The 24,636-nt window shown below is 46.1% G+C and overlaps 1 long non-coding RNA gene across 15 annotated transcripts; it reads right to left on the reverse strand.

Moving 5' to 3' along the window:
- Positions 1-177: 177 nt before the first annotated feature.
- Positions 178-24,636, reverse strand: LOC149915420 (uncharacterized). 15 transcript variants are annotated; one of them, XR_016458957.1, is made up of 11 exons: positions 24,492-24,636; positions 21,515-24,082; positions 21,322-21,414; positions 20,487-20,784; positions 19,549-19,694; positions 17,832-19,044; positions 14,322-14,819; positions 13,308-13,776; positions 5,593-5,687; positions 4,680-5,017; positions 178-4,034 (listed from the first exon to the last, which is right to left on the reverse strand). It is a non-coding gene; the product is annotated as an uncharacterized LOC149915420 (long non-coding RNA). The 15 variants fall into 15 exon arrangements; XR_016458956.1 differs by having other exon boundaries at positions 14,299-14,819; XR_016458945.1 differs by having other exon boundaries at positions 178-839; positions 2,324-4,034; positions 13,308-14,819.

Here is a 24,636-nt window from a genome sequence, read left to right on the forward strand (position 1 = left end):
GCCGCGTCAGGGGCCGGGCCCAAAGAGAAGGCCGCGTCAGGGGCCGGGCCCAAAGAGAAGGCCGCGTCAGGGGCCGGGCCCAAAGAGAAGGCCGCGTCAGGGGCCGGGCCCAAAGAGAAGGCCGCGTCAGGGGCCGGGCCCAAAGAGAAGGCCGCGTCAGGGGCCGGGCCCAAAGAGAAGGCCGCGTCAGGGGCCGGGCCCAAAGAGAAGGCCGCGTCAGGGAATGCCAAAACAGCACAAGACTGAAGAAAAGGCCTCAGGGAATGCCAAAACAGCACAAGACTGATGAGACCATTACATAGAACGCCAAAACGGAGGGCAAGGCCCAAGAAAACACCGCCAGGAACGCCAAAACGGAGGGCAAGGCCCAAGAAAACACCGCCAGGAACGCCAAAATGGAGGGCAAGGCCCAAGAAAACACCGCCAGGAACGCCAAAACGGAGGGCAGGGCCCAAGAGAAAAATGCAGGGAACGCCAAAATGGAGGGCAGGGCCCAAAAGAACGCCACCACAGACACCAAAACAGAGACCAAAGAGAATGCTGCAAGAAATAATCAGGCAAAGAGGAGAGGCAAGGGGAACGCAGAAAGAAGACAACAGACAGCCTGTAAGGCACACTGAAATGCAGAAATGAACTCCGGGTACTCTACCTTGTGTCTTACTAAGTAATGGGTAAACATTGCCCTTACCTCTTGGGCAGATTATTACCGTCAGCAAAGTTGGCTTCCGGGGCATCACAGGAAATGTAGATTTCTGTTCCTGGCTGTTCTCATGAAGAGCCACAGATCGCTCTGTGCAGTTGTTATGGCGCTCAGGAGTGCCACAGCTCTCCGCTGCCACCTGTTGGACACAATACAGTAATTAAGGCACTGCTCCACATATGTGGGGGCTGCACCCTGTGCACACTGCTCTAATGATGTCACAAAGGAGCATTAGGGATATAATTAATGCTATTTGTTGGCTTGAATTGTTAAGCTAACTATGACTTCTTTTCTGCACTACAATTAGGATGAAGGTTACTTTGACAGAAAACAAGGGGTGTTATTTTTATTGCTGCATTTCGGGTTAGAGACATTTTTTACATCAGGCTAAGGGTTAGGGTGACAGACACATTGCAGGTAAATGTAATTATCGTTAGAGCTCTCAGTAAGCTAGGGGTTCAGGTCAAGATTACAATTAACACTGCCTCCCAGCCAATCCCAGAGAGCCAAAGGCAAAGGCGAGCCAAACTCCCAGGACAAGCAAAGGGAAATCCAAGGTAAAGGCAAAGCAAACAGCTAAGGCTAAGGGAAGGGCAAAAACAAGGAAAACAGACAACAAAAAGCTATGGTGAGGGCAATGAGAGTGCAGCAGGGAAGGCCAACAGCAAAGGCCGAGAGAACACAGCAAGAAACACCAAAACAGAAGGCCAAGAGAACATGGCAAGAAATGCCAAAACAGGAGGCCGAGAGGACATGGCAGGGAACGCCAGAACAAGCGGCCAAAGAGAACATGGCAAAGAAAGCCAATACAGAAGGTCAAGAGAAGGTGGCTGGGTAGGCCAAAACAGGAGGCCAAGGAGAATGCCACAGGGAAGGGAACGCCAAAACAGGACGCCCAGGAGGACATCACTGGGAACGCCCGGGCAAGGGCTATGAGATGGCAGGAAATGCCGAGGACAACGGGCAAGAGAACATGGCAAGAAATACCAAAACAGAAGGCTAAGAGAACACAGCAGTAAATGCCTAGGCAAGGGCTAAGAGAACATGGCAGGAAGTGCCAAAACAGGAAGCCAAGAGGATGTAGCAGGGAACGCCAGAACAAGTGGCCAGAGAGAACATGGCAAAAAAAGCCCATGCACAAGGCCAAGAAAAGGTGGCTGGGTAGGCCAAAACAGGAGGCCAAGGAGAATGCCACAGGGAACGCCAAAACAGGACACCGAGGAGGATGTCACAGGGAACGCCCAGGCAATGGCTGTGAGATGGCAGGAAATGCTGAGGACAACAGCCAAGATAACATGGCAAGAAATGCCAAAACACGAGGCCAAGAGAACATGGCAAGAAACACCAAAACCAAACACTGAAGAGAATGCAGCAAAGAAAGCCAAGTACAATGGCCAAGACAATGGGGCACAGAACACCAAAACAAGACAGCAAGAAAATGCAGTAGAGAATGTCTAGGGTAAAGAGAAGGAGAACACTGCAGTGAAAGGCCAGAGACAAATAGAATGTGGAAAGGACAGGCAGCCTTTGGGGTACCCTAAAATGCAGTAAAGAGCTCCGGGAGTGCTACGTTGTGCCACGCTACATAATGGGTAAACATTGGTGTGCGTACGCTGCCCTTACCTGCTGGGCAGACAATTACCAGTCAGCAAAGTGGGATTCTGGGGCATTCCAGGAAATCCAGCTTTCCGTTCCTAGCTCTTCTCATGAAGATCCACACATCACTCCATGCAGTCGTTACAGCACCTGGGAGAACCACAGCTCCCAGTAATGCTGCACAGTAATGAAAGCACTACCCTGCATACATTGGGGGGCTGCATTCTGTGCATGATGCTGCTCACCAGCAGCACTGTAGCTGAGAACAACGCACAAGGAAAAGGCTCAAATACCCAACAACACTTTTGCTTCCATCTTCTCTGATAACTGCTCATTATACCCAGCCCTCACCTTTGGCTGTGCAGGTGGAGATTGAGAAAGCAATGCCACCCCCACCAACAACCTCCCTGCCCCACACTGTGAGTCAAGATAGGGTTTGGGATCACCTGAGGAACCTGAACATCCAGGAGTCTATGGGTCCCAATGAGATGCATCCCAGAGTCACGAGGGTATTCGCTGATGCAGTCAACAAGCCATTCTCAATGGTATTTGAGAAGTTGTGGCAGTCAAGTGAAATCCCTGGTGAGTAGAAAAAAGGCAACAGCACACCTGTTATTACGGATAAAAAGGATGACCCTAGGAACTACCAACATGTCAGTCTCACCTCCGTGCTGTGAATGATCGCAGAACAGATCCTCCTGGAAGTGACTCTAAAGCACATGTTCCAGTGCATCACCACCCTGAGTGAAAAACTTCCTCCTAATATCCAACCTAAACTTCTCCTGTCTTAGTTTAAAACCACTCCCCCTTGTCCTATCATGATCCACCCTCATAAACAGCTGTTTCCCCTCCTGTTTATCCACTCCCTCAAGTACTGGAAGGCCACAATGAGGTCTCTCCAGAGCCTTCTCTTCTCCAGTCTAAACAAGCCCAGTTCCCTCAACCTTTCCTAATAGGAGAGGTGCTCCAGGACTCTGATCATCTTAGTGCCCTCCTCTGGACCCGCTCTGAGAGTTCCAAGTCCTTCCTGTGCTGGGGGCTCCAGGCCCGGACGCAGTTAAGCAGATGGTGCCTCACGAGAGCCGAGTAGAGGAGGAAAAAAAAATACAAACAACCTCCCTCTCTCTGCTGGCCGTTCTTCTTTTAATGCAGCCCAGGATATAGTTGTCTTTCCAGGATGCAAGTGCACACTGCTAGCTCACGTCCAGCTTCTTATCCACTGGGATCCACAAGTCCTTCTCTGCAGGGCTGCTCTCAAGGGGTTCTTTGCCAAGTTTGTATAAACATCCAGGATTGCCTCTTCATCAGTGACATTGACAGTGAGGGTCAAGTGCACCCTAATGACACCAAGCTGTGGGGTGCAGTGACACACCAGAGGGACGGGACACCATCCAGAGGGACCTCAACAGGCTGAGTAGTGGGCACTCAGCAATGTACCTTCCCAGCCCAGAAAGCCAACTGTATGCTGGGTTCCATCCAAAGATGCGTTGTCAGTAGGTGAAGGGAGATGATCCTGCCCCTCTGCTCTACGCTGGTGAGGCCTCGCCTGGAGTGCTGTGTCTGGATTTGGATGGCTGCAGTGTAGGACACAGGCATAGAGCTGTTGGAGTACATCCAGAGAATGGCCACAAATATGAACTGAGGGGTGGAATGCCTTTCCTATAAAGAGAGAAAATTGGGGCTGTTCAGCCTGGAGAATTGAAGGCTCTGAGGTGACCTGGTAACAGCCTTTCAATACCTAAAGGGAAGAATGAGAAAAAATTTAAGTTAGATATCAAGAAAATCTTGTGAGGGTGGTGACACAGTGGAACAGGTTACCCAGACACATGATGGATGCCCTGTCCCTTCCAAGGTGAGGCTGGGACAGGCTCTGGGCAACCTGATCTAGCTGTGAATGTTCCTGTTTATTGTGTGGCAGTTGGACTAGATCATTACAGATGGTACCAAGTACTCCAGCTGGGATAATCTGCATGCGTCACAGAGACTCTCTGGACCAGTCCCAGTATTCAGCAGACCAGGGACCTCACTTCATCACACTGTTGGGAACCAGAGCTGTAGAGCTATTGAATGGGGGACAGGAGATGGAAGGAAGAGGGATGGGGGTTTGGGTGTCATAGAGATTAGGAAACTAATAGGATCTCCAGACAATTAGGATGGAGATATCTGGGGTGATGCTGAGTACATTGGTCCAGAAGAGGATAATCCTTGGCCTTCTATAAAGATGAAGTCAGATCTGCTGTTCAAACAGAAAGGACTGTAGGATCCCAAGGTGATCAGTCACGATGTGCTCTGAGAACAATGCCTTGGGATCCATTACCATTGACAAATTTGTAAGGGAGATATGGGAGAGAACTAGACAAAATAGGAACAGAATACTTGTTACCACTATGCTCGAGTGGTGCAGACCATATTACACTCAGTGAGGATGAAGCAGATGGCCACTATGTTCTGGGAGTGTTCTTCATGTCCTGGTCGAAGCACCTCACTCTATCATCAGCCGTGTAGCGCAGCAGGCTGGGAGAATAGACCCCATGGAGAAAAGTGAGCCACCTGCAACCCATTTGATCCCTAAGTGAGCTTCCCACAGCTATCAGAAACCTGCCTGCATACAAGCTAGTGCACAAACACGGGGCTTGGAATGCTCTGTTACCTGCCCAGTAGATCTCAGAGTGCTTACACCCCTGATGAGACAAACTCCAGCAATCCCTAAACCCCATCAAGCTAAAAAAAAAAAAGAGATCAGCTGATTTATTACATGTAAGGGCGCACAGAATGCCCTTAAACAACTCTGTAGGTTTCGAACAGTGCATGACACTCTTAACTACAGTCATGAAATGGGATGATGGAGGTGCACACAAACCATGTTTGGAGCCCCAGGTTGGAGATCATGCTGTAAGAACCATGAAATGGTGAACAGAGGTGGAACCAGAAGATAACAAGCTCAAAGATTTGCTTAGAAGACCTGGAGAATGAAGAACCTCTTTATGGAAAAGGATGTTAGCTCTGGGCATTCCCACAACAGCAATGCTCAGTCAGCTAACCAGCATTATCCTGAGGCTGATAGAAGCATTCCAGAAATGAGGGAGCAATGAAAAAAAGAAACATGTCAGTCCTTCAATCACCATATCAGAGAAAGGGAGATAACACCTTCATCTCCCTTAGAGAAGAAAAAAGGGCATCATGATGACAAACATGCAAATACAGCTGCTCTAATCCAGTTTGGGATCCCCCCAAAAAGGTGGAGCTCACAGCCCTGAAATAAAGAAAGAATTACATGCCCCGTTCCAAATACTCACCCCACTCTCCAAGGGAAGCTGCCACCAGGATGCTGCACCTATGGCCACCAGCCCTTAAATGTAGTCAGGATACCCCAGAAGGGGATATCACAGCCCTGAAATAAAAAAAAAGAATAAAAGTTATCCCATTCCAAGGATGAACACTCAGCCCACACTGCCAAGGAAGCAGTCTCCAGGTAGAGATGCTGCCCTTGTGGCTTCCACCCCTTAAATGTGGTCAGGATACTAAAAAAAAAAAAAAAAAAAAAAAAAAAAAAAAAGAGAGAGAGAGAGAGAGATTACAGCCCTGAAATAAATAAACCACTTACCCCCTTCCCAAGGACCAACACTTGCCCATGCTCCACAGGAGACAGTCTACAGAGATAAATGCTGCCCTTACAGGTGCCAGCATTTAAATGTGGTCAGGATGCCCCAAAAACAGGAAAAATCACAGCCCTAAAATAAGAAGGAATCACTCACCCTTTCTCAAGGACCAGACCTCGCCCCATACTCCCAAGGAGGCAGTCTCTGAAGACAGATACCACCTTTAAGGCTGCTACAGCCCTTAAGTGGGGTCAAGATCTACCAAAAAAGGAGAGATTGCAACCCTGAAATAAAGAATCAATCATTCTGTTCTAAGGGTTCACTCTATGCTCTAAAGGAAACATTCTCCAGGTACAGTAGCTGCTCATTCTGATGCCAGACTTTAAATGTGATCAGGAGCCCCCCAGAAAAGGAGATTACAATCTAGCAATAAAGAAGGAACCAATTACCCCATTCCAAACACACTCACCCCACACCCCAAAGGAAGAAGTCTCCATAGAGAAGTACTGCCCTTATGGTCTCCAGCCCTTGAAAGTGGTCAGGAACCCCAAAAAAGGGAAAGATTGAAGCAAGAGCCAACGTAACAACAACAAGCAGCAAGAGCCAACGTAACAACAACAAGCAGCAAGAGCCAACGTAACAACAACAAGCAGCAAGAGCCAACGTAACAACAACAAGCAGCAAGAGCCAACGTAACAACAACAAGCAGCAAGAGCCAACGTAACAACAACAAGCAGCAAGAGCCAACGTAACAACAACAAGCAGCAAGAGCCAACGTAACAACAACAAGCAGCAAGAGCCAACGTAACAACAACAAGCAGCAAGAGCCAACGTAACAACAACAAGCAGCAAGAGCCAACGTAACAACAACAAGCAGCAAGAGCCAACGTAACAACAACAAGCAGCAAGAGCCAACGTAACAACAACAAGCAGCAAGAGCCAACGTAACAACAACAAGCAGCAAGAGCCAACGTAACAACAACAAGCAGCAAGAGCCAACGTAACAACAACAAGCAGCAAGAGCCAACGTAACAACAACAAGCAGCAAGAGCCAATAATCACCATTTTCCAAAGGTCTACACTCACTCCCAAGGAGGCAACCCCCAGGTAGGGATGCTGCCCTTACTGTTCCCAGCCCTTAAATGTGGTCAGGGAGGGGGTGGAGCCAAGGTCAGCCCTATCCGCTCCCATAGGTGAATTGCTTCCACCTGTGCTCACAGGGCTGGCTACACCCCTCACCACGTGCTCAATCACTGCTTCTGACTGTAACCTAACAGTTCCTATAAGGCCTGAAGCAAAAAAAAAAAGACAAATAACAAGCAGGCGATTGGATCTGCCTGTCCGGCAAGGGGAGTGTTATCAGTGGATGAGCAACAATGGCACACATATTTTGATTCAAGTCTGTCCTCAAAGGCAATTGGTAAAATTGCCTGACTTTCTAAAATTGGTGACTCTGCGGGTGACACTGGGGTGACATAGGGCTGACATTGGGCTGGGATGATGTGGGGGGGTGATGCTGGGGGGTGATGTTGGACTATCACAGGGGGGGACATCAGGGAGTGATGTTGGAGTGATATTGTTGGGGGGAATGTAGTGGAGACCCTAAGTTGTGGCTTGAAACAATGATTGAGAAGGGACAAACCAGAGGAGCTCAGGTTCATGAAATGCACCTGAGTGATGGAAGGGGTGGATCCTGGCTCCACCCTCCTCCCAGGCCTTATTTAAGTGTTGGCAGTGGGAATGAGAGGCTTTTGCTAGAGGTCCCTGCTTGCTTGAGATCTTCTAAAGTTAAGCAGATTTTGTTCCTTGTTTTTGTGTTCACAGCTGCTGTGTTTGAGCAAGTCCTCACTTATTGCAACCTATTAATGCTATTGTTGTTGCATTTTCCACCACATTGCAGTATTACAGGCGGTAATTACTGGTGGGGGTGATGTTGGGGTTTTTTTTTGAGTAGCATTGTTGGAGTGAAGCTGGGAGGTTACACTGAGATAAGACTAGGATGCTGCTGGAGTTTCACTAGGGGGTAACATCAGGGAGTGATATTGGGGTTACATTGTTGGGGTGACACTGATGGGGGCACACTGGTGTGATACTGGGGTGAAACTGGGTCGAGGTTGTGCAGTGATGCTGTAGGGTGATGTTGGAGTTTCTCTGGGGGATGAGATGAAGGAGTGATGTTGTTGGGGGGGTGATATTATTGAGGTGATGCTGGAAGGGAAGTGATGTTGGGGTATCACTGAGGGAGGAATCAGGAAATGACGTTGGGGTGACAAGGAAGAGACATTGGGTGGTGACGTTGGGCTATCGCTTGGGGTAACATCAAGGAATGATATTGTTGGGGTGATGTTACTAGGAAGGATATTGGGCTATCCCTATCTTAAGGGGGTTTCAACAGGGAGTGACGCTGCGGTGATGTTTGGAAATGACACTGGGGAGTCCTGGTGGGGTGTGGCTGGGATTGACATCAGGAAGTGGATCTGGGAGGTGACACTGGAGTGAAATTGGGGTGATACAGGGGTGCTATTAGGGGGTGACACTGGGGGCGATGTTGGGTTATCACTGGAGGAAGTGATGTTGGGTTGATGTCGGGGAATGAAGTTGTGGGTTGATGTTGGGGTATTACTAGGGTTTAACATCAAGGAGTGATGTTTTGGGGGGAACGTGGGGGTGACACTGGGGTGATGTTAAGTGTGACATTGGGGGAGACATTACTGGGGTGAAATTGTTGGGGTGACACTGGGTTTATTTTGGGGAGTGACACTGAGAGGTAATGAGTATGACTGGGGGTGACATCAGGGGGTGATGCTGGGGGAACATTGTTGGGGTGATACAAGGAATGACACTGGGGTGGCACTGCTGTGACAGTGGGGTGATATTAGGGAGTAATGTTGGGGGGATGAGGTTGGGTTATTGCTGGGGGGGTTCAACAGGGGGGTGACACTGGGGTGATGTTGTAGTATTACTGGGGGCTGACATTGGGGATACTGGAGAATGATTCTGGTGTGTCATTCTAGTGACAAGGGTGATGTTGGGGCTTTTCTGGAGGGAGTGACATCAGGGAGTGAATGCTGGGTGGTGATACTGTTGGGGATCTAAAGGCCCCTGACTGAAGAATGATCCTGGAATTGAATAAGGTATTTTGGCAGTTTTAACAGAGTTGATATTTGTGGCTGTGGCTGCAAATGTTTTGTGGAGAGAGCTGTCCTTGGTATTTGGTCTTGTTCTTGCAAAGACTTGTTTTGCAAGTTGATGTTCCACTTCGGCTCTGTATCACACGCTGACCGCATGGGTACAGCATGCAAGTGGAACAAACCCTACAGACCCTGGGGAGAATGAAAGCGGGAGAAAGCACGGAAGTGCACTTTGAAGTGGGGGATGCCGTGCTGGTGCTGCCAATCGAATCTACCGCTGGCATGTTCCTTCTCTCTCCTCTTCGGTGGCTTGCCATCTCTCAAGGGTCAGATAGTAATAGCACACTTGCTTAGGGAGATTCTGCTTCCCACTTAATGGAATTATCTAACATTTCAGAGAGCGACACTGGAGGAAGTGACACTGTGGTTGCAGTGAAGTGATGTTGGGATATCAATAGGGTTGACATCAGCAAGTAGCACTGGGGTGACACCATTGGGGTGATGTTGGAGTACCACTGGGATTTAACATGAATGACTGATGCTGGGGTGAGAGCGTTGGGGTATGACAATGTTGGAGTGACACTGAGGGTTGATACTGTGGTGATGTTGGGGGGTGACACTGTTGGGTTGATGCTGGTGGGTGATGTTGGGATGATAGGGGGATGATATTAAGGAATAACGCTGGGGGAGTTATTCTGGAGCATCCTTGGGGGGTGACATCAGGGGGTGTTGGGGGCTGATGTTTGGGGTGAAATAGGTAGGGCTTGGGAGTAGAGTTTGGGGGAAAATAGTAAGGATTTGGGGCTGATACTTGGGATGAAATAATGAGGTTTTGGGAGCTCAATTTGGGGTGAATTAGCAAGGACTTGAACCTGGAGTTTGATCTGAAATACTGATGGTTTGGGGCTGGAGTATGAGGTGAAATAGGCTTTGGAGCCTATTTGGATGGCAGTTTTCAATGTAAAAAACATGTTCTTTACAGTTTCCTTGCAGGAAGAGGATAAAGAAACTGCTTTTACACAGGAGGGGATACGATATACCTTCAGCAGACTCCCACTGTTGTTCAAGCCACCTCACTGAACTTTGACAGAAAGTTTCACTGCCTTAGAATGTGAAATTGTATCCGTGTGTAGATATTTTAATTGCAGGCACATACCCTGGAAAGGTGGGGGAAGTGGCAGCAGCACTAGATGACTCAGAAATTGAGATTCCACCCGCAAACTGTCAGGGACTAAGAAAAGAAGTAAAATTTTAAGGCAGCAAAGACCAGCAAAATTGTGCAGACTTGACTGAACCAAAGTGAAGATATGTGAACTAGTGTGAACAGAAGTGAAGCCATGCAAAATTTTACAAAACCACGTGAACTTCATGGAACCTCAGTGAAGACCAGTGATCCTGAAAAGTCTTCAGTGAACCAGGGCGGACTTCTGCAAAGCCCAGTGAAGACCCACAAACCTGTACAAAAATACCATGAATCCGCACAGACAATACAAGTACACCAAGTGAAAACCCACAAAATTGGGCATCCTTTGGTTTATTTGGGTTTGGAATTCTGGCAATGCAACCCAACTGGATAAGTCCCTTGTAGACTGGTAGTATTTTCTTCACAAATAATGAAATCTGAATCAGTAGGACATTGTTCATGCCCTATTACCTGACTCTTACCTTCTCCTCCCCTGGTTTCTCATTGCCTGAGTACTTCAGGTTCACAAAAGACGAAAATGAAACAACAAAAAAAAGAAAATAGGGGAAAAAAAAAAGAAAAAAGGGAAAAGGAAAGAGTAAAAGAAAGATGTAGAAAAAGAAATAGAAAAAGAATAATAAGAGGAAATAGAAAATGAAATAATTAGAATTATAAAAAGAAAAATTATTAGAAAAAGAAAAAAGAAGAATTAAATTAGAACGGGAATAGGAAAAAGACAAAATAATTGGAATTAGGAAAATAAATAGAAAACGAATTGGAAATAAACTAGAAGAAGAATTGGGAAAGGCTGTGGAAAAAGAACTGGAATTAGGAAAAAAAGAACTGGAATTAGAATTACAAAAAGAAAAAGGAAAAGAAAACTAATTAGGGAAAAAAGCATTAGAAAAGGATAACAATTAAGAATTAGAAAAAGATAAAAAGTAAAAGAATGAAAAAGAATTAGAGTAAGAAATAGGAAAAAAAAAACAAGAAAAGGGGAAAGAATGAATTCTAATTATAAAAATTATTAGAATTAGAAACAGAAAAAGAAAATAATTAGAATTAGAAAACGAAAGAGAAAAATAATTAGAAAAAGAAAAATGAAGAAGAATTAGGATTAGAATTGGAAAAAGAAAAAACTGGAAAAAGAATTGGGAAATGAGAAAAAATTAGAAAAAAATATTAGAAAAAGAATTGGAAAAAGAACTAGAATTAGAAAATGAAAAAAGAGTGAAAAAATAAAATACCATTAGAAAATGAGTGAGAAAAAGTCTAGAAAAAGATAAAAATAGAACATGAAAAATAAAAGAATAAGAAAAAAGAAAAGAATTAGAAAAAATAGAATTAGAAAAACAAGAATATGGAAAAGAAAATGAAAAGAAAAGGAATTGGACAAAAAAGAACTGAGAAAATAAATGGAAAACAAAATAGATGAAGAATTGGAAACAGAACTGGAAATGGAATCAAAACTGAAAAAAGAATTGGAAAATGAAAAAGAAGAGAAAGGAAACAAAAGCACTAGAGCAAGAGAAAGAATATGAAAAGAAAAGGAATTAGAAAAAGAAAAACCAATGGATAAAGAAAAAGAATTAGAATGATAATTGGAAAAGGAAAAAACTGCAAAAACTAAAAATGCAAAAAGAAAAACCTGGAAACAAAAATAATTAGAAAAAGATTGAGAAAAATAAAATGAATTAGAAAAAGGAAAAATATAAAGAAAAAAATAGAAAAATATCAAGAATTACAATGAGAAGTAGAAAAAGATTTAGAATCAGAAAAAGAAAAGAAACTGATTCAGAAAAAGGACAGAAAAAAATCGAAAACGAATTAAAAAGAAGAATCAGAAAAGAATTAGAAAATGTAAAAGAAAAAAACTGAAATAGAAAAAATGAAAAGGATGTGGATTGGGGAAAAGATTTGGAATGGGGAAAAGAAAAAGAACTACAATTAGAAAAAGAGTTGGAGTTAGAAAAAAAAACGAAATAGAAAAAAAGAAAAAAAGACTTGGAAAAAGAATTAGAAAAAGAAAAAAACAAGAGTAGAATAAGAATTAGAAAAAGAATTAGAGAAATAATTAGAAAAGGAAAAAAGAAAATGAAACAAGTATTAGAAAAAACAGAAAGTATTATAAAAAGAAAACGAAGAATTAAAGTTAGAATGAGAAGTGGAAAAAGGAAACGAAAAGGAATTGGAAAACAATGAAAAAAAGGAAAATTAAAAAAAAAAATTAGACAAATAATTAGAATTAGACAAAGAAATAGGAAAAAAAAAATGGAAAATTATCCAGAAAAAGAGAACACAAGAACTACAATTAGAAAAAGAACTGGGATTCAAAAAAGAAAAAAAGGAAATAGAAAAAGGAAAAAGACTTGCAACAGGAAAAAGAAATAGGAAAAGAATTAGAAAAAGAAATAGGAAAAGAATTAGAAAAAAAATAGAAAAACAAAATAGATTAGAAACAGGAAAGAAAAAACAGATTTAGAAAGAGAAAAAGAGAGATTTAGAAAAAGGAATGGAAAAATAATTGGTAAAGGAAAAAGAAATTGAATGAGAATTGGAATGGGAATTGTAATATGATGAAGAAAAAAATATGGAAAGTAATATGACAAAGAAAAGGAACATAATGAAGAAAAAGAGAAAGAAACAATTGGAAACGGAAACAGAATTGGAAACAGAATTAGCAAAAGAAAGAATTAGAGGAGTAGAAAAAGAATTCAAAACAAAAAAGAATTGGAAAAAGACTTTTAAAATAAATTAGAAAGAAAAATAAAAGGAAGTAGAAAAGGATATAAAAGAATTAGAAAATGAAAAGGAGAAAAAAGAAAAAGGTAAAAAGGAAAAGAAAGGGAAAAAACAGATTAGAAAATTATTCAGAAACAGCAATGAAAAAAATAAAAGGAACTGGAAAAGGAATCGGAGAAAAGGAAAGCATTACAATTAGAAAGTGAATTAGAAAATGAAAATAAATTAGAAAAAGGGGGGGAAATAAAAAAAAAAGAAACAAAAGAGAACTGGAAAGGGAACTGAAAAAGAAGAAGTTAACTCTAGAAACCCCAAGTCATACATGGCCCTCACTGGAAGCCTGTTTTGGAGCCTACCTCTTCTTTTTGCATCTCACTTGGTCAAAGCAGAGCAGTCAGCATTTGGGTCGCTGTAGCTCCAATGAGGCACAGATTGACAACATGAAACACTAGAAAAGAGAAACAAGAAACATTGCATAATGGCAAGAAATGATATTGAACCCAAAAAGAAAAGAACAAACCCGTGTTTGGTAGGAGTGACAGAAGCCGCAGACATCCCATTGGTAATTGGGAGCCTAAGCCAGCTACTGTGGACGTGGTGAGTGTTGGTCAAGCTAGAGTTGAACTCCATCAGGGTACGTTTGGACTTTGTGAGCCCTAGAAGACAAGAGAGAGAAGGAACGTGCAGGCGGCGGATGTGAGAGGCAGTGCCAGTGGAGCATCCCTTCAAGGGACACTTCTCCTGTCTCACCCAGGACAGCTTCTCTCCTGTTTTTTTTTCTTCTCAGGGTCTGCATGCTTTGTTTTGTTGGCACACCGCATCTGCCTGGCCAGAGCGAGATATGGAGACCAAGAGGAACACTTGCTTGTAAGTATATGGTGGGGAAGATGGTGTAAAATAAGAACATCTGGTGAACACAAAGTGAGCACAAGGGACAACCAATGCCATGAATATAGGACCTCTACAAGCATGGGAGTGGCCTCAGGGGTCAACATAGCTAGTCGGACAAAATAAGGAGTGCATCTTGGCACCCATCTATGGCTCTGGTTTCCTGCTGTAACCACCAAGAGCCTCAGTACCGTCCTCGCACGGCTCAGAGGGCCACAGTTCTCCAATGCCACCTGTTGAACACAAGACAAGATTTTCTAATAAGGATGAAGGAATCACCCCTTTCCAAGCATGTGGGCATGTCTAACACTGCAACCCAAAGAGATCAGGAAGGGCAATAGCATCTGGAGTCTCCAGTCCTGGAAGGAGAAAAGAAACCTCCACACGAGATACTAAACAACACGGGTTAGTAAGACTTAGGTGTCATTCTAGAAACCACAAGTCATACACAGCACTCACCCGAAGCCTGTTTTGGAGCCTACCTCTTCTTTTTGCATCTCACTTGGTCAGTGCATAGTAGTCTGTGTTTGGGTCATTGTAGCTCCAATGAGGCGTCAATTAACAGCATTGAAAACAAAGGAAAGGAAGAGAAACACTCCATAATGGCAAGAAATGATACTGAACCCAAAAAGAAAAGAACAAACCCATGCTATTTGGGAGAGACAGAAGAGCTATTAGTACTGACAAACAACACAAGATGGGAGCAGAAACAACGACATAAAATACTCACGTTATTAGTTCTAATGCAGAAACAACATTCCATTCCTACATAAGTACACAAACACTGTGTAACTGCACAAAATGACCATGACCACTTTTGAGGAGCATGCTGCTCCATGAGAGCTCATGCAGTGGGAGAATGAGGAATGCCTGAATCCAGGTCCATGATCTCTTTTGGTACCATGTGGGGTAGCTTCTGGAGACTGCAGGACTCTGGCATGACAAGCAGCCCACAGGCAGGAACAGGAGAGCATCAAGATCTGCTAGCGAGAAAGAAAAGGAAATCCCTGAATCTTCTTTCTCCACAAGCATTTGGGATTCTTTCTTCTTTGCAGGAAAAAAAACCCAACTCCATTGTGATTCAGTCCCAGCACAATTATTAGGTATATGATATGTACCAAAGCATTGCATATTGTTAGGACAAAAGCTGTGGCATAGTTAGTGAGAGGATCACAAGTAAAATTAACTAGATGTCACCAAGATTAAAATTCTCTTTGAAATTTGTATGCATTGTCCCAAATCACCTTTCAAAATTCAGTGGGTAAAGCATTTCTTTTACCTTCCACAACTTAGAGCTAGGGAGACATTATTTGAATTATGGCAAGTGCATCTACAATTAACTGGTGGACTTTTTATATTAGTTCTTTCCCACTGAGATAATACACTACATAATAACTGCTGATTTGTTCCCAGTGCTGATAGGGAAAACTGCAGGGGTGTAGCAATGCACAAGATCACTTGTTAATCTGACACCCTAGTTTTATTCTTTATCCTGCATCTCTCCGGAGTTGGGGGCAATCGGCCAGTGCTATCCTGGCCCTATTCATTTCCTGAATGCATTTAATCACTGTGTTTAACCATGGTTGAAAGGGTTAAGCCTCTGTTAGAATTAGAATTCAGTCCCATATGCCCAGTACGGCCAATATGGGCATGGCTCCATGAGCAGCCAGTGACTGTGATAAGGTCATCATAAGCAATTACAAAAATTAATCTGAAGAAGATTCCTGTCCAAAACAGTGACTAATGATACCATGGGGATCCCAGAGAAAGGAACAGAGCGAGAAGGGAACATGTGAGGCACAGAAATAGGATCAGCATTCATTAGCATTTGGAAAACAAGAGAGAACTTCCCGGTTCCAAAGGAACCAAGGTTAGAGGAAGCATAACTGGAAAAAACAAAACAAACATAAAACTTCCTGGTCCCAAGTGAACCAAAGTTAGAAGGTAGGTGAAATCCAGATAGCTAATTTTGTACATTTCCTCCTGATCATCTTGAGCCTTTCAGATGTATTTGTTAAGAGTCTCCCTGAGGGTTAAAGGGACAGGACCAGGGTGGGGCAAATCAATCAACACTAGTTGTCCTGGGGAGTAATCATCCCAATAATCAGCTCTTTGAGTAAGGGACCACGGGGCACAGTGGTTGCCAGTGGTGGTCCCCAGTAACCCTCTGATTCCTTTTCAATCAACAGGATCTCATCTCCCGCTGTTAGTGGCACTTTCCACACATACTGATTTCCTAGGTGTGTAACCAAAAACATTCCTTTATTTGGCTAGTTCTGTAGCAGAATAGGGAGACCTCCTCGATACGAACATCAGAATACCCACTTTCAGTCTCTTCATATGCATGCCCAGTTTCTATCGGAAGGCAGAGAAGGATCACCAGGTTTTCTGATTTGTCTTTGTAACCAATTCCTGCAAGGACTGAATAATTTGGGTTTCTGCCGTGTGCTGTTCATTGTGGATCTCTACGGCAGCAGTAAGAGCAGCTCCTGAAACTGCACAAGTGATTGATTTTCCCTTTTCCTCCACCATACGAGTTTGCTTGTGGAGGGAATCTATATGATCCACAACTCCCTCTAAGTTGGGCCAATTATTCTGTGCCCAATTCATCTCCGTGGGGGAGAATTTGGCACCGTGCTTTTCTAAGAGGTCAAGGAGTGGATTCCTGCCCTCATTCCTTTTTTTTTTTTTTTAATTTGCTTTTTTTTTTTTTTTTTTTTTTTGTTAATGATCATACCTCAAAATGAGGAGCAATCTCTTTGGGGGGGACAAATACATACTATCAAAGTCCCAACAATTTACTCCTTACACCCCCAAAGTGTACACACATTCTCTCTTCTACCAATAGGGCACTTGCTGCTACCACCTGGACACATTCAGGCCAACCTCGAGATACAGGGTCTAGTACCTTGGACAAGTATGCAATAGGCTTTCTCTAAGATATTTATAAGCATTGTTGGAAATAGCCAAATAATTTTCCAGGACAGTATCTCTGATCGTTATATCTATCTTTATTCCCAACTGCAATGGCGGGCCTCCTGCAAGCAGGAGAGCGCAGAGAAAACAGTGTTACGTCTTTTATCCCCTACTGCCCGACCCTTATCTCTTTCTCCCCGGCTCCTCACTGGCTGAGTACTGCAGGTTCACACTCTTTCGCGACACTTCACTAATTGTACGAATACCAAGAAAGCACAAATCCTTACCACCCAACCACAAATATCTTAGTTGATCAATTGCCTTCTAACAACTGCTTTCTTAACAAACATCTGGTCGTAAGTTTTGGATGTCTACTTTACAACATAAACATAACCTCTTAACTGCTTCATTACCCCCTAGCATTTGTGCCGTTTGCACTGGGTCAATGTTCAGGTCATCCGTCTGTCCTTGCTTAGAGATAAGCTTGGAAGGAGGACAGAGGGCAGTATCTTGGAGCCTGCCTACGGCATCCTAACGTTCCCACAGAGTGGGACAGTTCTGCTTTGTGTAAAGGCCCCGACTCCTTGAGAGTTTGTTCAATGGACTCCACTTCTGCTGGCCTAATGAACAACCTTACAGTACGTTTCCCAGGTCAGAATACTATACCCACATTGTTTAGAACATTTAAAGTCTGTTGCAGCTTTGGGAGAAAGAATTGGTCACGTAATTCGGTAACTATGTCTCTAAAATATGTCACTAATACGTATATGGTAATCTTACTTTTCACATCAGCTATTTCTAAGGACATGCTACAGCTTCATTCTTTAGATTAATTGCCCTTTTAAATATCCAATGCAGAAACACCACTTTCACTTTCCACAGCGTTTACCAGAACCACAGAACGGCAGGGGGGCTGAAAAGGACCACAACGATCATCCAGCTCCCCAGAACCCCCACACCCCCTCGCAGCCGCCTACAGCCTCAGATCTCGCTAGATCCCCCCCCGTCGCCTCCCTGCAGCTTCCTGGAGCCCCGCACGGCCCCCCTCCCCGTCCCGGGACCGTTCTCCCGCACACCTCCGGCACAGCTGTCCTCAGCACTCGCTCCCGTCGCGCCGCGGCTTCCCTCTCGGTGCTGCCCGGACAGCTCCGGCTGCCGCCGCGCTGTCCTGCGGGGCGGCCCAGGCGGCAGGAGCGGCGCACTGCGAGGAGAGCCGCGCCTCCGACAGCCGGCTCCCAACGCTCGCTCCCGCGCACGGCGGCTCGGCCAACGGCAGCCGGCGGAGCTACCGCGGACCAAGGAGACCGCGGGGGCGGGGCGGCGCCGCCGCTGCCCAATCAGAGGCAGGGGGCGGGGCAAGGGAGATGCTGCTCAAGGTGAGCTCCTCCTGCCGCAGCGTGATGACGACAGGTCTGCACGGCCAGCTCCTAGGTCGGGAGCCAGGAATGGACACGGCAGGAGGAGAGAGGCGTTAGGGAGCAGCCGAGGCTTCGAAATGCATCAAAAAGCCCTGAAAAGCATCACAAAGCCACAGCCAGGAAGCTCGGGATTATCATGAGCAGCATCCAGGATGCTAAACATCATTTGCTACCATACCAGATGGTAGCTGAGCTCTCGCTGCAGACGTCCCAAAGCCAGACAGAACGGGAACAAACCCAGAGCTCTGCTGTGCGCACCCCACAGCCATCGCGTTGCAAGCTGGGGTGCCTTGCTCTTCGTTGCATTCGTCCCAGTCTCTGTGAATGAAGACTCGGAAGGCAGTCAAGGCGTTGATTGAGCACAAGCGTGCTTTTATTATTATGTAAAAGACAGGAGGGCATGAGAGGTCCAGGGTAAAGATGGGACTCATCCTCTCTTGTCACGGAGAGAGTGGCTCAGAGCTCTCAGTGCTGCTGCCCGGTGCCTGGGGCTGGAGGCCTGATTCTAAGTCCCCCTCCAAGAGGCTCGGCTTCTCCTCAGCGATGCTGACCTGCTCCTGCGTGGAGGTGCTGCTGCTGGGGCACTCGGACTGTGCTTGGGCTGGGCTGCTCTGCAAAGGCACTGGGTCACAGTCCAGGCTGGTGACCAGGCTGGTGTCTGGCAGGCTCAGGTCAGCATCTTCAGCACAGCCGGGAAAAATGAGGGCATGAACTCAGATGAGCTCCTTCTCTCCATCGCTGTTGTTATGTGGAAGGCTGTCATCTGAACAGCAGCAGTTTGTGCTTCCTAAGAGCTCTCCATTGATGGAAGCACACAGCGCATCATCGCTGCTTGCCCTGGCTCTTCTGGGTAGACAAGGGCTCGATTCACCTAGGAAGGATACACAAGGGTTAGTGTCAAACTTTCACTGTCCAATGTCTTGGTGTTGTCTGTCAAGTAGCTTTAAGCAGCATGCTAGATGCTCCCTGGCCAGCTCTAAACAACAACAACAAAGAATGGAGTTAGCAATAGCTGTTAATTAAGTCTGCGCTGTCAGCTGAGCAAAGAATCCCGTGGTCTCCTCGTCCCCCCTAGGGAAACAAAACCAAGACACTGACAGGCTGAATTATGAAAGCGGTCATTGACATTTGGTTAGGTAGTGATGGCGGAAAGAAGCAAATAGGCTTCCAGCAACAGTGCCACTGTCTTGACAGCAATCCTTGTGCAGGTCCAGATCTTGACTTAACAAGAGACTCATTTGGGAAAGACAGGAGTTAACCGAAGTTGTTGTTAGGCACGGGCTTGAATGCTAGAAGGAGGTACAAGTCCACTTGTATTGCATGAATTCTATGTTGCTGAAAAGCAAGGCTTTGAAAGCTGGATTCACACCCTTACCTGCCAGCACCACGACTTCTGTCTCTGAGGGCTCCCTGGGACTGCGCTGCAGTCGGCGTTTGGCCACAGAGGATGGTTTCCGCAGGCTGAAGCAGGAACGCCAACTGCCAGCTGGTGATTCCTTCGTCTTGCTGGGTGGACGTTGTCTGGAGAGAGAAAACAGTGACTGGTGTGAGTCGTGCGTGGTGCGGGGTGAGGGAAGAGCTGCACTGAGCTCTTGCCAACAGTTGCTTGTTCCTGGCACCGCCTGGTTTCTGCTGAAGCACAACTTAGAAACTCGCTCTCTTTCAAGCAGTTGAGGATGGTTCCACTCCTATAGCTCAGCCCTGAAGTCTTGCTGGCTAAATTCCCCTAAACTGTGTCAAGCAAGATGCAGAGCACGTGAGCAAAGGCTCCGCGGCTGTACAGGACAGCATCTAAGGGATGGCTCTTCTGGAGCCAGCAGGCGTAACTGCTTTCTGAGGAACCGTGCAGCCATAAAGGAAATTCAAAAGCACCTCTGACTCTGACATCAACACCTCGTCGGCCCCATCTCACCGCCAAGTTTAGTTTCTAGTGCCAGCAGGTCTGACCAACAGCTCTGCTTAGAGGAGAACCAGAACTGGTTTCAGGCATGTGGCCCCGACAGCTGGAAAACCCCAACGTTTCAAGGTAGAGCCAGCTCAGGCCAGGGTAGACGTCAGCATGGCTTTATACATCTCGTGACTGCGTGCCCAGCAAGGAAGGAATGGCAGCCTCGTGTGGCTAAACCGAATATGTTAGTTGAATCTCAGAGTCCAAAGGGAGCAGAGATTCACTGCAACAATTCACTTCAGGCACCGTTACTTTAATTTATCTTCCACATGTTTTGGCGCAAGAAATAATGGGGGAAAAAAAAAACAACAACACAACCCACCCAAACAATAATGATGGTTGCTGGAAAACAAAGTCCTCTTTACCTTTCAGATGGAAAGTTGATGATTGTGTGGAATTTCCCCTGTACAGCTGTGGGGCCTTCTTCCACTTCTATGTCCCTGCTCTGTGTCACAACGGAAGAGCTGCTGTGGCCTCGCCTCTGAGCCTGTGCCAGACCTTGCCAACTTGGCTGATCTGAGCATGCCAGAGGGGATCAGATCACAAAGTGTCCATTTCAATTGCAGCTTCATGTAGGAAAGAAAACCAGCTAACAGGCGTGAATGAATTAATTCATAAGCTGCACAACGAGGCTGTTCTTCATAAAAAGACCCACATGGATTCCTAATCCAAAAAGAGAACAACAAGATTTAATACCGATGGAAGAGGTTCCTGGTCCGAAGCCTCATCCTCTTACCCAACTTTCCTTGCCTCGTACTCTTCCCCAACTCCTGGACGATGCCCACAGGCTTGAACTCAGATCTCAAATTCATAGGACTCCTTTCACAGGACTCAGTCAAAGAGGATGTCACACTTGTTCCACGCACTCAAACTGACTGAGCAGTGGTATCACAGTCACTTAAAACACACAGAAGCATCCAAACCCAAGCATGCACATTCCCTCCTGTGTTACTGGTGCCCACAGCTCACCTTCACACCTCTGGGGATTTCTGGTGTTTTACACTGATGCAGCCTCACTATAGCTCCATGGGTGTCACACAAGGCCTGCAGGACCTCTTTCTCCACAAACCCCATCTGCAGGCACTGGTTCATAAGGCTCACCACCCACCCTCCTGAGCAAAAGCAAGCACTAAGAATGAGAGCAAAGTGCACTGGATTTGACCTGGCCTGGTCCCCAAGCCTCAGTCCTGCCAGACATACCCCGGTGCGTAGACTCATCCCCAACATCTGACTGGACATTGTCATTCTGCAAACGCCCCATCCCAGCAGCAAGGGATCAAAGCATTGGGACAGCTGAAACAAAAATGTCATGAAAGTTTCCTATTAGCACTGATCAAGAACACGTCTACCCCTGAGCAACAGGATGGGAGACAAACAGCAGAAGACAACCAACCTGCAGAACCCGCTCCGTTGGGGTTGGTCCAGATGTTTGTATGCTCCCTTCCATGGCCCAGGCCAAGCTTGCTGAGCTGCTCCTCCTTTGTGCAGGGGGAGAGCGGCGCAGATGCTACGTGGTGGCTATGCACAGCATGCCTTTGACTTGATTCTCCTCTCTCCATCTTCCATTAGCAAGCAGCATTTCAAATCTCTCCTTGCAAAAAATCACCTAGGTAAAAAAGAACTGGCAATCTTGCTTTTAAAGTTTCCTTATTTATACAACTTGATGCTTTAAAGCACAAGCTCACCTAGCAATCACCTACCTTAGACAAGCCCAACCTGCAAGGAAAAGTAATTCTTCTGTGTCTGCAGACTTTGCACACATTTCCAGGTGCAGTAGTCAGCCCAGTTCTCAGCACAGCTTTACCAACCACAGAAACCCAGTTTACGCCCGCCGTGCTTTTCTCTCTTCTGAAACGCTGCATTGCTGCAAGAAGCAATGAATAAAATCACAGAATCACAAAACTGGGGTTGCAAGGGAGCTCCAGAGATCACTGAGTCCAACCCCCCTTGCAAAATGGGTTCCCTACCACAGGCTGCACAGATGGGCATCCAGGCGAAATATCTCCAGAGAAGGAAAATCTACAGCCTCCCTGCTCCAGTGCTCCATCATCCTTACTGTGAAGAAGTTCCTTTCGTTTTGGTGCGGAACTTCTTGTGTTCCAGTTTATGGCCATATCCCCTTCTTCTGTCCCCAGAGACCTCTAAAAAGTGGTTGGCCACGTCCTTTTGACTCCCACACTTAATATAATAAGCATTAATCCAGATCCCCTTTTAGTCTTCTTTCCTCAAGGCTGAACAGACCCAGGTCACTCAGCCTTTCCACACTGGGGAGATGCTCCAGGCCCTTTATCACCTTCGTGGCCTTCTGCTCGACTCTCTCAAGGAGAAACCTGTCATTTTTGTATCAGGGAACCCACAACTGGATGCAGTACTCCAGGTGAGGCCTGACCAGAGAGGAGCAAAAGGGGAGGATCAGCTCCCTTGCTCTTTTTAATGCACCCCAGGATTCCATTGGCCTTCTTGGCTGCCAAGGCACACTGCTGACTCATGGCCAACCTGTCATCCACCAGGACACCCAGATTCTTCTCTGCAGAGCTCCTCTCCAGCATGTCATATCCCAGCCTGTACTGATACTTGTGGATATTCCTTCCCAGGTGCAAGACTCAACACTTGCTTTCGTTACAGCTCATCTGGTTTGATACTACCCAGCTCTCCAGCCTGTCCAGGTCTAGCAGCACAGCCTTTTGGCGTGCCAACCACTTCACCCGCTTTGTCTCATCAGTGTACTTACTACAGGTGGACACTATCCCCCACAGCAAGGGAGTTGACAAACATATTGAACAAGACCATGTGAGAAATACTCAAAAATTTCGGGTTAGGCAAGAAACTTAATGATAGCAGCAAAGTTTATTTGTTATTGCAATACTGGGCTCATATGCCCCATTAGCAAGGGAGAAACTGTGCACCAGTCAGCGAAATTCATTCCGTTCTATACTCTAAACCGAACGCAGGTAATGCTCTCCTGGCACTCGCTCACTGGTTGAGCATCTCAGGCTTGCAATCTCCCCGATGCTGTTGCTATGATACATTTCCAATGAGGTCCATTACCAACCTGTTGTTTTTCGGTATGTTTTGTACTTCTCCATGGAGATACGAGGGCCAGATTTCCAAGAGTTCTTAAGAAACTTATCCTTGGTCTCGAGAGTGAGCATCTCACCCCTCCCTCTCAAGTACGGCAACCCAAACAGCATGTTATATGGTGATACTCCTAAGTCTTTTCTGGGAGCGGTTCGTATTCTGAGAAGGGCTAAAGGTAAACGCTTTGTCCATGGTCATTTGGTCTCTAAAATGCATTTTGACAAGTGCTTTGTCAGCATCTGATTGATTCATTCTACTTTCCCTGAAGAAGGAGGGTGCCAGCAAGTATGGAACTCCCACTTGATTTCTAAAGTTCTCATTAGCTCCTGTAGGACTTGAAGTAAAGTGGTTTCCCTTATCTGAGACCATATTCTACATAATCCCATATCTAGGGATCGTGTCCAGATGTAGAGTCCTTAGTGCAGAAAAGACATGGACCTGTTGGAGCATCCAGAGGACCAAGGGTAAATCCTGCTTGACTAATCCATTGGCTGTCTGTGATGGTGTCCCTAGACATCAATAGACAAGCGAAGAGCCACTGATATCATCTACCAGGACTTCAGTAAGGCCTTTGACACAATACCCCGCAACATCCTTTTTTCCAAATTGGAAGGACACGGATTCGATGGGTGGACTGTTCAATGGACAAAGACCCGGCTGCAGGAGGGAGTGCAGGAGCCGATGGCTCCGTGTCCGGATGGCGATCGGTGATGAATGGCATCTCAAAGGGGTCCGTGCCGGGGCTGAGATTTTTCGATATCTTCGTCAGTGACATCACCAGCGGGATCGAGCGCACCCTCAGAAACCCTGCTGACAACACCAAGCTGTGGGGAGCAGCGACACGCCAGAGGGACAGGATGCCAGCCAGGGGGACCTAGACAGGCTTGAGAAGCGGGCACAGACAAACCTCATCAGCTTCAACAAATCCAGGCGCAGTGTCTTGTACCTGGGACAAGGGAACCCCCCACTACCAATACATGCTGGGGGATGAAAGGGCTGAGCATAGGCCTGTCCCAAAAGACCTGGTGGATGGCAAGCTGTACACGAGCCAGCAAAGTGCCCTCCCAGCCCGGAAAACCAGCCACATCCTGGGCTGCACCAAAAGATGTGCGGTCAGCAGCTGAAAAGAGGTGATCCTGCCCCTCTGCTCTGTGCTGAAGAGGCCTCACCTGGAGTACTGCGTCCATATGAAGAGCCCTCAGTGCAGAAGAGACATGGACCCGTTGGAGCACATGCAGAGGACGGCCACAAGGAAAAAAAAAAAAAAAGAACCAAAGGATCAAACACCTCACCTGTGAGGACAGGCTGAGAGAGCTGGGGCTGTTCAGCCCGGAGAAGTGAAGGCTCCGAGGTGACCTGGTAACAGCCTTTCGATACCCAAAGGGGAGCTAAAGGAAAGAAGGAGGGAAAATTTAGGTTAGATATAAGGAAAATATC

The sequence above is a fragment of the Phasianus colchicus genome, chromosome 19 (genome assembly GCF_987193195.1).
Source record: "Phasianus colchicus chromosome 19, bPhaCol1.hap1.1, whole genome shotgun sequence".
NCBI classification, from domain to species: Eukaryota; Metazoa; Chordata; class Aves; order Galliformes; family Phasianidae; genus Phasianus; species Phasianus colchicus.